The 15,267-nt window shown below is 47.9% G+C and overlaps 1 protein-coding gene across 10 annotated transcripts in view; it reads right to left on the bottom strand.

Annotated features, from left to right (window-relative positions):
• LOC140898275 (uncharacterized) overlaps positions 1-15,267 on the bottom strand; it is a 2,445,793-nt gene that overhangs the window by 1,691,109 nt on the left and 739,417 nt on the right. The window lies entirely within an intron of this gene.

Genomic DNA, 15,267 nt, shown 5'->3' on the forward strand with positions numbered 1-15,267 from the left:
GCTTTACTAGAGGATTGTACAGGATTCAGGCACTCTCTAGTTCCTCCTTTGTCAGCCCCTTGCCCTAACACCCTGCCTGCCCTGGGTGCTCAGCTGAGCTCTCCCTAGCTGCCTGGTGCAAAACCAGAACTATCCCATTACTCTCCCCTGCTGTGTCTCTCTCCCTCTCTCCCCTCAGGCCAGGCTGCTGCTGCCCCAGGGGAGCTCACTGGGGTCGGGGGTGTCTCTGTGCTGGGTCCCCGGGGCTGTTGCAGACCCTTCCTCCTGCTGGGGCTGGAGGCCCTGTTCAAGCTCCCCTTGGAGAGAAGCGCGCTGTGTTCACAGGAGCAGGACCAGCCCCGCAAACCGACCGCCCGGCTGTCCCAGAGGTTCCCGAGCCCAGCGCTCACCCCCAGCCCAGCCGCATCCAGCAGCTTCTCCCTGCGCCAAGGCACCGCAGCCCATGGGGCATCTTCAGGGCAGCGGAGCTCCAGGTACTGCCGCTTCTCTGCCCAGGAAAGGGATGGGGAGAGGCTGATGCTGACCCTGTGGGGCTGAGCTGAGCAGCAGCAAGTGCAGCCAGTCCCTGTGGGGATCCCCGATGGCTCCCTGGCTCCAGCTGCTGTTTGGGAGGCAGGGAAGGGGCCCTACAGCCAGGCAGGCTGCACAGCTGCACGCCCCATAGGTGCTGGGGCTGGTGCTGGTAGGGAGGTATGGGGAGGTGGGGATTTCACAGCAACTTTAACTAATACACTGAAATGTTTCCATCAACATTTTGTGCTAGGGAAAATTGGGTGTTCGATTAAAGACAATTTTTTGTGGAAAGTGTCATTTTAACAGGAAAAAATCAATTTTTTGTTGGAAAATTCAAAAACCAAAAATGGTTTGGATGATGTGGGGGTTTTTGTTTTGTTTCTTCCCCAATTTGGGACTAACTGTTTTCCGGTGCTGGTAGAAGGTTTTGGCGGGGTTGGCCATTCTTGGCAGAAGTTTTTCATGATCTTGCTCTCCTGGATGGGGAGAAAAGCTTGAAAAGGTGACCCCTCCCAAAGGGCTCCAACACCAGGAGCTGGAGAACAGAACCCAAACTTGTTGGCTTAAAACCAACGAGACTTTAAAAACAATCGTTTTTCAGGGGGGCTCTGACTTGTGATTTTTTTTTTTTTTGGTCACTTGCAATTGGCCACGTGGGATAGAACCAGCTTGGGCAGGATCCAGATATTAGCCCATCTAGAGAGGCCTGGCAGTGGCTCATACACAGCGGCTGTGGGAGTTAGGGACAGGAGAGTGATTTTCTGAAATTACACCTAGCAAGGGAAGGAGCCGGGGAAATGCAGTGTACCCTGGGGAATCAGGGACACGCAGGGGGAGGCCACAATGACGCTGCTCAGGAGTTTTGCTCTGACATGCTCAGCCCTCGTGGAACAGAGCCCCCGGCCTTCCCCTCCACGGGCACTGACTTATTTTTCCCCGTAGATGCTCCACCCTGTTCGGCCCTTAGCCCCCACTCTTGTTCCACCTCTTTCCCAGGGCACCAACTCCTCACCGCGCTCTTCACCCTTGTATCTCTCCAAAGCCAGCCAGCCAGAGCGGGGTGGCACCTCCTCCCACCCCACAACGACCCCTTGCTGCAATTGTCATGAGTAAGTATCGGGGAGTGAACCCCTCTGCTAGGGCTCCCCCAGGCCGGGATCTCAGTGTCTGGGGGCGGGGGGGATTTGCTGGGGGGTGTCTCTGTTTTGCGCTCTCCCAGCTCCGCTCTTCTTTCTCTGTTAATCCTCCTGGGGTGGAATCCACCTTCCAGCTCTCCGCTGACCTGCCTGTGCCCCTCTCCTCTTTCTGCCAGGCCTCTGCCTTCACTGGGAGCTCTCGCTGGGGTGGGGCTGCTGCGGACTCTGCTCTGAGCTCTGCCTGCGTATGGGGGAGCTGCACTGGAGCCCCTGGAGGGGTCAGGGACCACAGGGAGAGCCAGCATCTTGCAGGGTTTCCTATTTCACACCGATCTCTGCACCATTGCTGCACCCAGGGCCCACTGCACTGGGAGAACCATTGAGGGCCTGACTCTGGGGGGTGGCTTTGCCAGGAGCTGCGTCCTCCAAGAATCGGCCCAGAGATGTCTGGAAACTAGGCCACGGTCTGAGATTGACCTGCTTATTCTGATACCTGTTGCTCCCAGGCTTCCCCCAGCTGCTCTTGGCCAGCGGATGCAGCTCTTTGTCCCCATCTAGTGGCCACATCCCAGCTTTTCGCTCCCTCTTGCTTTTCTGTCAGTGAGCTCAGCAGTAGGCAAGGCGCTGTAGAAGACACTGTGAGGGGAGGAGAATTAAATTCATGGAGGTGTTGCCAGCACCCAGTGCCAGAGGCGAACAACAGCAGGGGGGGGGTTGTTACCCGGTGTGCGTCACTTAATAATCACAACGGGGTGGAGAAGCAGAAAAGTTTATTTGCAGCTGCAAACAAGGTACAGGGGGAATAGAATTTTAAATTTTGCACATTAGAGCAGGTCATTACACACACTTTTATATTCCTTAATGCGACTGCACTACACATTAGGTAATTAAAACTTTGCACAAATATTTTGCTTTTTTTATACGGTTTACAACAATGTTTATTTTTTGCAACTTTTAACAAGCATTTTTAGCAACTTAACCAACCAGCACATCTTGTTTGGCCTTGTAGCTGGTTTTTTTATTATTTTTAACTTGGCGTTAGCAAACTTTACACTATGAGGCATTATATGCGGCTGCTACATTGTTTTAGGAGCAAAAGAGCTTACTCAAACCAGCCAGGCCTGAATTTTATTAAGGGGGATTGAGAAGAAGCTCTTAGGGCTTTAGCAGGGAGACTTTTTTGACCTTTATGGCCTTTTATTTTTTTAATTTAACTAGTGGCCATGCCCTGGGGTTTTTAACAATTTTTTTTTGAGAATATTTATTTTTATTGCTTGAGTTTTTTTATTTTTATTTACTTACTAGCGGGCTATGCATAAAATTAAAATTTTTAAAACTATGCAAAATAAGCATTTTTACCAGGACTATATATAACATAGTAAATATAACATGATTCATACAGGAAAAAAAACTTAAATAATAGGCTAAATACCTTATTTAGCTACGGGGAAAGACTTCAACTAGAAAATTAGCTTAGCTAATTTTCTCTGGTTTGCTGATGAATGCTCTTTGCTAGCTGCTTTAGGCGTTGGAAATCAGCTTTTACAGACGGCTCTGCATCTGTTATATTAAAGCAACACATGCTTGCAAACTCCTGGCATAGGTGACCATGGCGTAGAAGTAAATAGTCTACAGCCAGCCTGTTCTGTAGCATGCCCTGACGTACTTCCCCCAATTCATGTGAGAGTTGGGCCAGGACGGCTGAGGTTAAATTAATGGCCTTTGCCACTGTTCAGGCAAGGTGCTCTACTGCGTGGTAATTATGCACCACAAGCCCAGGGATACTAACGAAAGAAAAGGCCAGAGCTGCTGCCTTAGTCTCTGAGAATAAGGTTCTCTGAGAACGACGTTCCGTTCACTGCACTCTGGGCCAGTGCCAGCCAGGTATCTACGGGTACAATGCTTGAAACAGCAGTACCGGTTAGGCACATGGCTAAGAGGGGGAATAAAATATACTTTTTAATTTATTTTTTTGCTTTTTTGGTGGGCTGCTGTTTAAATAGTAATTTTAGTCTAAGATCTTCACTGGGGGGGGCTGAATGCACGGTCTACCTTTCAGCCGGGGGGCAGGAGGGGGGGGGGGTTGACACGTCTTTCAGCTGGGTATAATGAATCTAATTCTTGTGTCCCTCGGCCTTTGCTGCCATGTGGGAGACCAGCAGGACGGTATAGGGTCCCTTCCACTTTTTCTGGAGGGGCTCGTCTTTCCAGGTACGTACAAGCACTGAATCACCAGGCTGCAGGGAGTGGATGGGTGAGTCCAAGGGTAGAGGCTGGGAATCCTTAGTATACCTGTGAAGAGACAAAGAACAGCAGACAGGGAACACATATACTGAGAGAGAAACTTGTTTTTTAATTTTTACTTTTTTTTTTTTACATAAGCGGTGTACTATTTATAGGCCGTGTTTTTTTAAACATAATTTTAAAGGGACTGAGCTTTAATTTACCCTTTGGGAGAGCATGGCTGCGGAGCAGAACTAGGGGCAGGGCATCAGGCCACCGTAGGGAGGCCTCCTGGCATACTTTCGAGAGATGTTGCTTAAGGGTCTGATTGATCCACTTTACTACCCCACTGGCTTGCGGTCTCCAGGGTGTATGGAGTTTTCAGGGAATCTGTACGGTGTCTGAGATGCTTTGGACGATTTTTGACGTGAAGTGTGTTTTATTGTCAGATTTTATTCACTGGGGAAGTCCAAAGGGAGGAATAATCTTTTTAACAAACTTGAGAGCCACTGTCTTGGCAGTGCAATTGCGACATGGAAAGGCTTCTGACCATCTGCTGAATCCATTTACTATGACAAGGAGATACTTGAACTTTTGGGTCCGGGGAAACTTAGCAAAGTCTATTTGCCACACCCGTCCGGGGCCTGGAGTGGGTTCCAGGGCTGCTGGTGGTACTGGGTGTCCTGATTGGGGGTTATTCTTTTGACAGACTAGGCATTTTGTTTGTACTTGGGTAGCTAGGGCTCTGAGTCTGGAGGTTATGAAGTACTTTTTTATTACTTGGATAAGTGCCTCCCTGCCAGCATGAGTGGTTTGATGTAATTTTTGTAATACTGGCAGAATTAGGCCCTTTGGTAAGAGGACTTTCCCTTCTGGGGAATGAAGCCATCCCTCCTTTTCCTGGAGACCAAGTTTGTCAGCTAGCTGTTTCTCCTCCCCAGAATACTGAGGGGTTGGGAGCTTCCCCACTGATGGGATAAGGGCATGCATATAGGTGTTTTTAGTCTGAGGGAACATCAGGGTGGCAGCATGCTTTGCCTCTTTATCTGCCCTGGCATTACCCCTGGTCACATCTTCATCCTCCCTCTGATGGGCCTTATAGTGTCCCACTGCCACTTCCAAAGGGAGTTGCACTGCCTCTAGAAGCCGGAGGATTTGGGGCCCGTACTTGACTGGGGAGCTTTGGGCTGTCAGCATTCCCCTCTGCTTCCACAGGCCAGCAGGAGCATGCAGCACCCCAAAAGCATATTTGGAATCAGTGAAAATATTGACCTGTTTTTTTTTTTGGACAGTTCGAGTGCACGGGTCAGGGCCACTAGCTCAGCCAACTGGGCAGAGGTCCCAGTGGGCAAACTTTCAGCTTCCACGCTGTCACTGAGGGTTACAATAGCATAACCCGCCGTTTTTTGCTCATTTATTACCATGCTGCTACTATCAGTGTACCACTTGTAATCTGCATTTGGGAGGGGCACATCCTTCAAGTCCGGGCGGCTAGAATATTGGGCATCTATGATTTTTAAACAGTCATGTTTCTGTTTCTCAGTTTTTGGTAAGAGGGTGGCAGGGTTAAGGGATGGACAAGGCTGCAGCGTGACCTCAGGGTTCTCTAAGAGCTTTGCTTGGTATCTTGCCATACGCGCTTGTGTGAGCCAGAGGCCGCCCTTAACATCCAGTAAGGCGCGTACCATGTGTGGTGTAAAAACCTGTATTGTTCCCCCTAGTGTCAGTTTCTCTGCTTCTGCCAGGGTCAGGGCGGTGGCTGCCACTGCCCGCAGGCACGCTGGCCAGCCCTTGGCTACTTGGTCCAGTTATTTCGAAAAATATGCCACCGGACGTTTTCATGCTCCTAGCAGCTGTGTGAGTACTTCCAGGGCCACCTCCTTTCGTTCATGTACATACAACTGAAATGGCTTGGAGAGATCTGGCAGACCTAGAGCCGGGGCTTCCATTAGCTTGTTTTTTAGGATTTTAAATGCCCTGTCAGCCTCTGGTGTCCAATGAAAGTGGTCATGGTCTGCTCCTTTTACACAGTCGTACAGGGGTCTAGCCTATAGTTCAAACTCTGGGATTTATATTCTACAGAAGCCTGCCATCCCCAGAAATGCTCTGAGCCGCTTGCGATTACTCGGGATAGGAACTTGGCATATGGCTTTTATTTTTTTATTTGAAAGCTGGCGTTCCCCCTGCTGTATGTAGAACCCGAGGTACTGTACCTGCGGGAGAGCAATCTGAGCCTTACTTCGTGCTACCCGATATCTTTGGAGTCCCACAAAATTCAGGAGACTAAAAAATCTATTTCTTCATTTCCCACCCGCATTTTTACTCGGGGTTCCGGGGGTAGGATGATCTGTTTTCCCTGACACCCTTATTTTTGTTTTTTTATCGCCATCATAGAGGTACTTCCCCTTTTCTTTTTGTTTGGGCACTTATTTTTTTAGTGTCCCTCTTGCCGACACAGGGCACACTGATTGCGCCCCAGCCGTCTTTTTCGCGGGCCTGGACGTCCGTGTCCACGGCCCCCTTTTTTTTGTTTACTTTCCTTCGTGCCTGCCTGCATTGCTGCTACCATTAATTTTACTTGCTTTTTTTTTTTTTTACTTCTTTTAAACTATGCACTTGATTTGCTGCTTCTAAAATCTGTGCCATGGTCATACTTATCAAATCCTCCTTTTTCTGTAGCTTTCTCTTAATGTCGGGGGCTGCCCTGCTTGTAAATACTCCTTTAATAATTGCCTCAGTTTGTGGATTATTAGGATCTGCATTGGTATACTGTTGGATCGTGTTTCGAATGTGCTGCAAAAAAGCTCCAGGGCTTTCCTTTGGATCCTGCACTACCTTCTATGGTTTAGTTTAATTATTCTGTCTGACAGCTGCATGACGGAGTCTATACAGTAGCAGCTCCTTATAGAAGGTGAGGTGGGTCATAGCCTGATTGTCATTTGGGTCCCACCTAGGATTTTTTATAGGAACTTGATTATCTGGGATCGGGACATTGTTACGGTCTTGGTCATATCGCCTTTTCGCTTTTTTCCTTGCTTTAGCTATGACCTGTTCTTGTTTAACCTCAGTCAATAATGTTTGCAGAAGGACATTACAATCATCCCAGCCTGGCTTGTAGCTGCTAAGACATCCCTCAAAGACCGATATCAACTTGCTTGGGTTGATAGAAAATTCTCCATCCTGTGCTTTGAAAGCGGCCAGGTCCATAGGATTAAAAGATGCATGAGTATAGACCTGCATGGTAAGAGCTTGTCCTTTCTATTGCATTAGGGGCAATTTTAGTCTTGGTAAGTAACGGGTATAATCCAGCAGATGGAGCCTGAACCTCACTATGAGCTTCACTAGGAATCTTACTTTGAGCCTCGCTCTGTGTGGGTGTAGGGGCCGAAGGAGACACCGGATCTGCCATTACATTTGGGGTGGGGATCCGGGGACTGACATTAATTGCTACAGGGCCAATCGGGGTTAAATTACAGCATTGTAAAATATCAGTACGAGACTATAAGGTTATAAACAAGTAAGCATACGAATGCTTATTCTACTTCGCCATTTGCTGACAGAACAGGAGTAACTGGAGGATTGTATTATGATTTAGTGATCCTTCGGGAGGCCACTGTTCTTGGTCCTCTAATTGGTACTGAGGCCAGTCAACCGTACAAAATCGCTTCAATTTACCCTTAGTCATTGGATCTGATCCAAATATCTTCCAATTTACTAAAATACACTTTAGGGGCATGCATCGTACCGTACCTCCCGTGCTCTGTTCCTGTCCCATACCTACAGGGTAACTGTGGGCGTCCCCAGGTTCCAACAGAGCATATAATCCGGTTTTCAAAAGGTTCCTACCTTATCCAAGGGACCGGTTCCCCAACATCGCGCGCAGCTGCTCCTCCCCTATATCCAAGGAACAGGTTCCTCACTGTCTCCCACAGCTGCTTCTCCACTATGTGAGTGCGTTGCACCGTCGTTCCCTCCGGGGTTCATCAAACTCCTTCTCCTCTGAGGCCCCCAATGAACTCACCGGTGTGTGCTGGGCGTCGGTTGTCGCTGCAATCCTCGACCTTCAGAAGGGATCTGGGCAAGGCTAAATTGCATCCTCGTCACCCCATGTTGGGACTCCAAAAGCTGTTGCTGGCACCCAGTGCCAGAGGCGAACAACAGCAGGGGGGGTTCGTTACCCGGTGTGCGTCACTCAATAATCACAACGGGGTGGGGAAGCAGAAAAGTTTATTTGCAGCTGCAAACAAGGTACAGGGAGAATAGAATCTCAAATCCTGCACATCAGAGCAGGTCATTACACACATTTATATTCCTTAATGCTACTGCACTACACATCAGCCAATCAAAACTTTGCACAAATACTCTGCCTTTCTTATATGGGTTAGGACAATGTTTATTTCCTGCAACCTCTAACAAGCATTCCTAGCAACTTAAAGAACCAGCACATCCTGTCTGGCCTTGTAGCTCTCTCTCCTATTATCTTTAACTTGGCGTCAGCAAACCTTACACTATGGGGCATTGTCTGCAACTGCAACATTGTTTTAAGAGCAAAAGAGCTTACTCAAATCAGCCAGGCCTGAATTCTATTAAGGGGGGTTGAGAAGAAGCCCTTAGGCCTTTAGCAGGGAGACCTCTTCGACCCTTATGGCCTTCCATCTCCTCAACTTAACTAGTGGCCATGCCCTGGGGTCTCCAACAGAGGTAAATGGAAAAGGGGATGTAACCAAAGGTAGATGGGGCCAGACTAACCTGAGTTCTTTCTTTGAGGTGAGAACTGGTTGTTTAGAGAAGGGAAATGCAGCAGATCTAATATACTTGGACTTCAGTAAAGCATTTGATACGGTATCACGTGGGAAATTCTTAGCTAAATTAGAGAAGACGGGGATCAGTACAAGAATTGTAAGGCGGGTAAGGAACCAATTAAAGGGGAGAAGTCTGGAAACTCAACTATGGGATCGGAGGGAGGTTCCTAATGGAGTTCTTCAAGGATCTGTTTTGGGATCCATCTTCATTAATCTCTTTATTAATGGTGTTAACCCAAAAAGTAGGAGAGTGATAACAAAACTTACTGATGATTAAAAAGCTGGGAAACATGGTCTGTCCAGAGGGGGTAGAATATTATACAGGAAGATCTGGATGACCTTGAAGACTGGAGTACCAGAAGAAGGATGACATTTAAAGGTACCAGGTGCAAAATCCTGCACTTAGGGTCTAATAAGAAGAATTTCTTCTTGATGCTGGGGCTCATCAGTTGGAGGCGACAGAGGAGGGGCGAGACCTTGATGTGTTGGTCGATTATACGGTGACTGAGCCACCCATGTGATGTGGCCATGAAAAAGGCAAATGTGATGCTAGGATACATCAGCTGAGGCACTTCCAGTCGAGACAGAGAAGTACGAAAGTACATGGCCCTGGAGAGCCCTCCTCTAGAATCCTGTGTATGATTCTGATCATTCGAGAAAGATGAATTCAGAGTGAAACAGGTACAGAGAAGAGTTCTCAGGATGATCAGGGAATGGAGGGCCTGTCTCACGAGAGAAGGCTGGGAGAGCTGGGCTGGTTTAGTCTAGCAAAACAAAGGCTGAGAGGGGATCTGATGGCTCTCCATAAATACATCGGGGTAAACACCAGGGAGGGTGGAGAGCTGTTCTAGCTAAAGGACAACGTAGGCCCAAGAACAAAGGCGAATCAACTGGCCAAGAACAAGTTCAGGCTGGGAGATTAGAAAGTTTCTAACCATTTGAGGAGGGAGGTTCTGGAACAGCCTCCCAATAGGGGCAAACTTTATTAGTTGTAAGAGAGCATTGGACACATTTGAGTGTGACTGTATGAGAGGGTTGCTTGTGGGATGGGGGTGGACTGGGCAACCCTGAGGGTCTTGTCTGGTATATGTCTTATGGTCCCAAGTCTCTTGCTTCAGCTGGTCACATGCAGGGGTCAGGAAGAGATTTTCCTCGCCAGTGTATTCTGGGTTGGGCGGAGTGTGTGTAAGGTGGGTAAGGAACAGAAAGGAAGCCCTGCTGGAGCTGCGAATGGGTTTGGCTGGTGTGGGGTTGCAATTGGCGTGTTACTAATGAAGGGTGAAGCCTTGAGTTATGGAGCTCACTCGAAGTGAGTGCCAAGGAAACCCGCACACCGCCCTGCTGTGTATCCTGTATCTGCCACAGAAGGAGTGAAGAGAATCAAGAGAGCTGTCTGGGGTGACCTAAGGCCAGAACTGCAGGGGGCTCTGGGGTGGGACTGAGGAGTATTGACAAAACTGGGCTAGCAGGGAGCTGCTGGTCGGGATTGAGGGGCATGAGATCTTTGTCTACAGTGAAATGGTTGTCCAATTCGGTTCCTAGTTTGATGTTTTTGCCTTCATCCCTCCAGCTGCATGAGCAGCACAAACCTCTGTGCACTTGGCCTCTAACCCAGCCGCGGGGCTCTGTGCTTGTAGATTTCAACCATGCTTCGTACTTTGCTGTGAATATCACATTGCAGCTGCCAATGGGAGATGCTGCCAGGGATTTCTATGGAGCAGCAGATAGCCCAAAAGCCAGGGCTCCGACGGAGCCCCAAGACGACCCTGACAGCAGCGACATGGAGGAGATGGAGGTGGAGGAGATGGGAGAATGGGAGAGCGAGGAGATGGATGTGGATTAGAACATCTGGGATTTGAGAAGTGCTGGGTGTGCATATGGCACCATACGATGCACCCACACGAGAGGGGCTTCCTCACCTCTCACTGTTTACAGAGCTAGGCATCTCAGGGGTTCTCTTATATATATTTTATTATTCCTTTCTTCTTTGCACTTACAAACTTTAAGCAGATTTAGGAATGAATGAATGTTCCGTTTCCAGTGGTGTCTTCATGCCAACAGCTCTGGGATTCGGACACGATACGGGAACAGTAGGGTAACGTGCATCAAATCTCTTCAATCCAGACAGCGTGATCAGCATGGGCAGCAGGTGTCATGGGGCTGTGGGCACGGAGGTTGCAGTGCCCCGGGGCTGGGGTCTCACCCTCCGACCTCTGCCGTCCAGTGCTGGGGCTGTGGGCTGTGGTGAGGGTGCTTTGGGCTCCTGCGGGGGAGAGGTAGGTAGAAGGGGAGGGAGGGGGGCAGAAGGGGAATGGCGGGACCTCAGGCACAAGGGGAAGGGCCAGGGGCTAGGCTTCCTAGGTGGCCAACTCACTGGCAGCCCGTGCTGATCGGAGAGTAGACAAATGATCGTCAGGCTTTGTGCTGACCAGGTCTAAGTCAGAGCAGCCTTGGGGCTTCTCTAATGTACATTCCGCTCCACATAGGCCCGGGTAAGCTGAGAATAGCTGTACTACAATGCCTTCTGGCCATGGGAAGCAGGGCAGTTGAGGTCTTTCCACCAGCCAGGGAAGCCTCTATCTGCAGGTATCCTCTGAGGGTATTGACCCTGTGACATTGCACTTCATAAGCTTTATAAAAATGTTTAAGTGTGAATATGATATAACTGGAATATGCTTTATGCAAAAGGTCTCTATAAGTTTTGTAATGAGACCTTACAAATCTACTGAGTGTGTTCATCCTATTTGGATGAATGTGTCATTCTTGTATCTGAAATTAGGAATATGAGATATCACTCTGAGATCCTACTGTAGTTATGCAAAGTGTGGGCCATTAATGGTGTCTCAGAATCTTGATGGCTCCCATTAGCTAGGACAACTGACTGTAGATGGCTCTGTTCACCTGCAAGCCTTCACCGCATACGTGCGGGCCAGTCCTGAAAGAATGGAGGATGGCTCACAGGAGATGTGAACATGTCACATGATACTTGAATCCATCTTTAACCTGGTGCTTTTCCATTTAGAAGGAGGAGTGGAAACCCAAAAAGACCGTGAGAGGATTCCCGCCTTGTGCCAAAGGTATCAAAGGGGGTGGAACAGAACAAAGGGGGCTGCCAGTCATAAGAAATCCCTGAGTTACCACCTGAGCTGGAACAAGGCTGTACCAGGGGAAAGGATTGGGCCCAGACTGGAGGGAGTCCAGTCTGGGAAAGAAGCTTTTTGGAACATCTCTCAGCGTGAGATTTATCTGTATTCCGTTTCTTAATGTATTAGGCTTAGACTTGCGTGTTTTGTTTTATTTTTCCTGGTAACTTATTTGTTCTGTCTGTTATTACTTGAAACCATTTAAATCCTACTTTTTATATTTAATGAAATCACTTTTGTTTATTAATTAACCCGGAGTAAGTGATTAATACCTGGGGGAGCAAACAGCTGGGCATCTCTCCCTATCAGTGTTATAGAGGGTGGACAATTTGAGTTTACCCTGTATAAACTTTATACAGAGTAAAACGGATTTACTTGGGGTTTGGATCCCATTGGGAGCTGGGTGCTGGAGACAGGTAACCTGCTGAGCAGTTTTGGGTTCAAGTCTGCAGCGTTGGGGGTGTGGCCCAGACCTGGGTCTAGGTTTGCAGCTGGCAAGCATGTCTGGCTCAACAAGGCAGGGTTCTGGAGTCCCAAGCTGGAAGGGAAAATGGGCTCAGAGGCAAATTCAGCATGTCAGGTGACAGGGCATTGCAGCTGTTCTCCTCACCCTGGTTGAATGCCTTGTGCGGGTTGTACCTGGGGGGTGCAGGGGTGGAATGAGCCGGGGACGTCTGCCCATTTGAGCGATTCATAGCAGGCATATGAGGCACTTTTGGGGGAGCCTTGTCCAGGCCTGCCATGGGTCTGCTCTCTCAAACCACCACCCCTGGCAGCGCAAGCCTGACCTTCCAGTCCCCTGCAGGCCTCGCTCTCTGTGTACAGGTTAGCGATAGACACTCCCAAAGCCTCTGAGCATCCCTCTGCAGTGCTCAGCCCGTTCCCCGGAGCACATGCAGAACTGTGACTCTAATCCCACAGGTGCGGTCCACAGCAGCTTGTAAGATTCAATTCAGGCCAACCACTCTATTGAGAACACAGCAATTAGATATACACAAAACAGGAATGAGTTTATTATCAAAGAACAGAGATGCAAGCGAGAGTGAATAAATACTGGTAACACCCATTGTTTCATGTTCTGTGTGTATATAAATCTCCCCATTGTATTTTCCACTGAATGCATCCGATGAAGTGAGCTGTAGCTCACGAAAGTTTATGCTCAAATAAATTGGTTAGCCTCTAAGGTGCCACAAGTCCTCCTTTTCTTTTTGCAAATACTGGAAAGTAATGGTTACATAGAAAACAAAATACTAACACTTTCTAGAGCTGGGGTTCTCACAAATTTTTGGCAGCCTCAGAATGAGGCTCTGACAATACTGAACTAACTGTAGGAAAAACAAATAAATAAATTACATGTGCATATTTACATAGGGATTTTTTGCAGACTCAATAATAAATACAAGGTACAGTTGTGTCTTATCTTTACTGGACGGGTAGTGATCAATGGCTCCATGTCTAGTTGGCAGCCGGTATCAAGTGGAGAACCCCAAGGGTCAGTCCTGGGGCCGGTTTTGTTCAATATCTTCATAAATGATCTGGAGGATGGTGTGGATTGCACTCTCAGCAAATTTGCGGATGATACTAAACTTGGAGGAGTGGTCGATACGCTGGAGGGGAGGGATAGGATACAGAAGGACCTAGACAAATTGGAGGATTGGGCCAAAAGAAATCTGATGAGGTTCAATAAGGATAAGTGCAGGGTCCTGCACTTAGGACGGAAGAACCCAATGCACAGCTACAGACTAGGGACCGAATGGCTAGGCAGCAGTTCTGCGGAAAAGGACCTAGGGGTGACAGTGGACGAGAAGCTGGATATGAGTCGGCAGTGTGCCCTTGTTGCCAAGAAGGCCAATGGCATTTTGGGATGTATAAGTAGGGGCATAGCGAGCAGATCGAGGGACGTGATCGTTCCCCTCTATTCGACATTGGTGAGGCCTCATCTGGAGTACTGTGTCAAGTTTTGGGCCCCACACTTCAAGAAGGATATGGATAAATTGGAGAGAGTCCAGCGAAGGGCAACAAAAATGATTAGGGGAGTGGAACACATGAGTTATGAGGAGAGGCTGAGGGAGCTGGGATTGTTTAGCCTGCAGAAGAGAAGAATGAGGGGGGATTTGATAGCTGCTTTCAACTACCTGAAAGAGGGTTCCAAAGAGGATGGCTCTAGACTGTTCTCAATGGTAGCAGATGACAGAACGAGGAGTAATGGTCTCAAGTTGCAGTGGGGGAGGTTTAGATTGGATATTAGGAAAAACTTTTTCACTAAGAGGGTGGTGAAACACTGGAATGCGTTACCTAGGGAGGTGGTAGAATCTCCTTCCTTAGAGGTTTTTAAGGTCAGGCTTGACAAAGCCCTGGCTGGGATGAGTTAACTGGGAATTGGTCCTGCTTCGAGCAGGGGGTTGGACTAGATGACTTTCTGGGGTCCCTTCCAACCCTGATATGCTATGATTCTATGACCTAAACACAGAAGAAACCAGTGCTTTGCACAGTCTTGTCTTTTTTGTTGTTCTTTTGCTTTTTTGGTCAAAGGTGGACGGCTGTACAACAATTCTGAACTAAATTTAAAAATGCTTTACATAATAGAAAGGATAATGACTAATAATGAAAGAATGTATCTGCCAATATGTCCAAAGTTTCTTTCACAGACAAAAAAACCCAATCAACGTAGCCCAGTAATAATAATGATAACAGTAACAACAAAATCTGAGCTGTTGCTGTTGTCTTTTCAGCTTGGTTTTTGCATCATTTAACAGCGTGCGCCTCTGAAGCTCACCGTAGTAATTTGTTTCAACTTCCCTTGCACAAGTGCTGTAGGGACGTTGCACGACATACATTTCAATTTGATGAATTTCTCTCTCACACTGCAACTTGTTCAGAAATGGAATCAGATGGCTTCGGAAACACAGGAAACTGCCTTTCCCCCTGGTGCTGAAGTCTTTCTTTTTCTTTCTATGTTTTGCTTTTCTTAGCAGAAGGTCCCAGAGAAGCCACCTGCTGTCACATTCAAGGTCATTTTCTGGCACTAGATTATCTGAAATACTTTCTGATACCCAGTCACATTTTAACTTTTTCACCTCCCTCCCCACCCCCATGAACAATCGCAACCTACCCAAACACCACGCAGTGAGATGGCCCATAGCCACTTACAGAGCTACAGTAACATGAGATGTAAACACAGTGGTTAGAGGTCTATAAAATCATGAGTGGTGCAGAGAAAATGACTAAGGAAAATCTATTTACTTGTTCCCATAACACAAGAATTAGGGGCCACCAAATGAAATTAATGGGCACCAGGTTTAAAACAAATAAAAGGAAGTTCTTCCTCACACAGCGCACAGTCAACCTGTGGAACTCCTTGCCTGAGGAGGTTGTGAAGGCTAGGACTATAACAGGGTTTAAAAGAGAACTGGATAAATTCATGGAAGTTAAGTCCATGAATGGCTATTA

This window comes from Lepidochelys kempii, chromosome 14, assembly GCF_965140285.1.
Source record: "Lepidochelys kempii isolate rLepKem1 chromosome 14, rLepKem1.hap1, whole genome shotgun sequence".
Taxonomy (NCBI): domain Eukaryota; kingdom Metazoa; phylum Chordata; order Testudines; family Cheloniidae; genus Lepidochelys; species Lepidochelys kempii.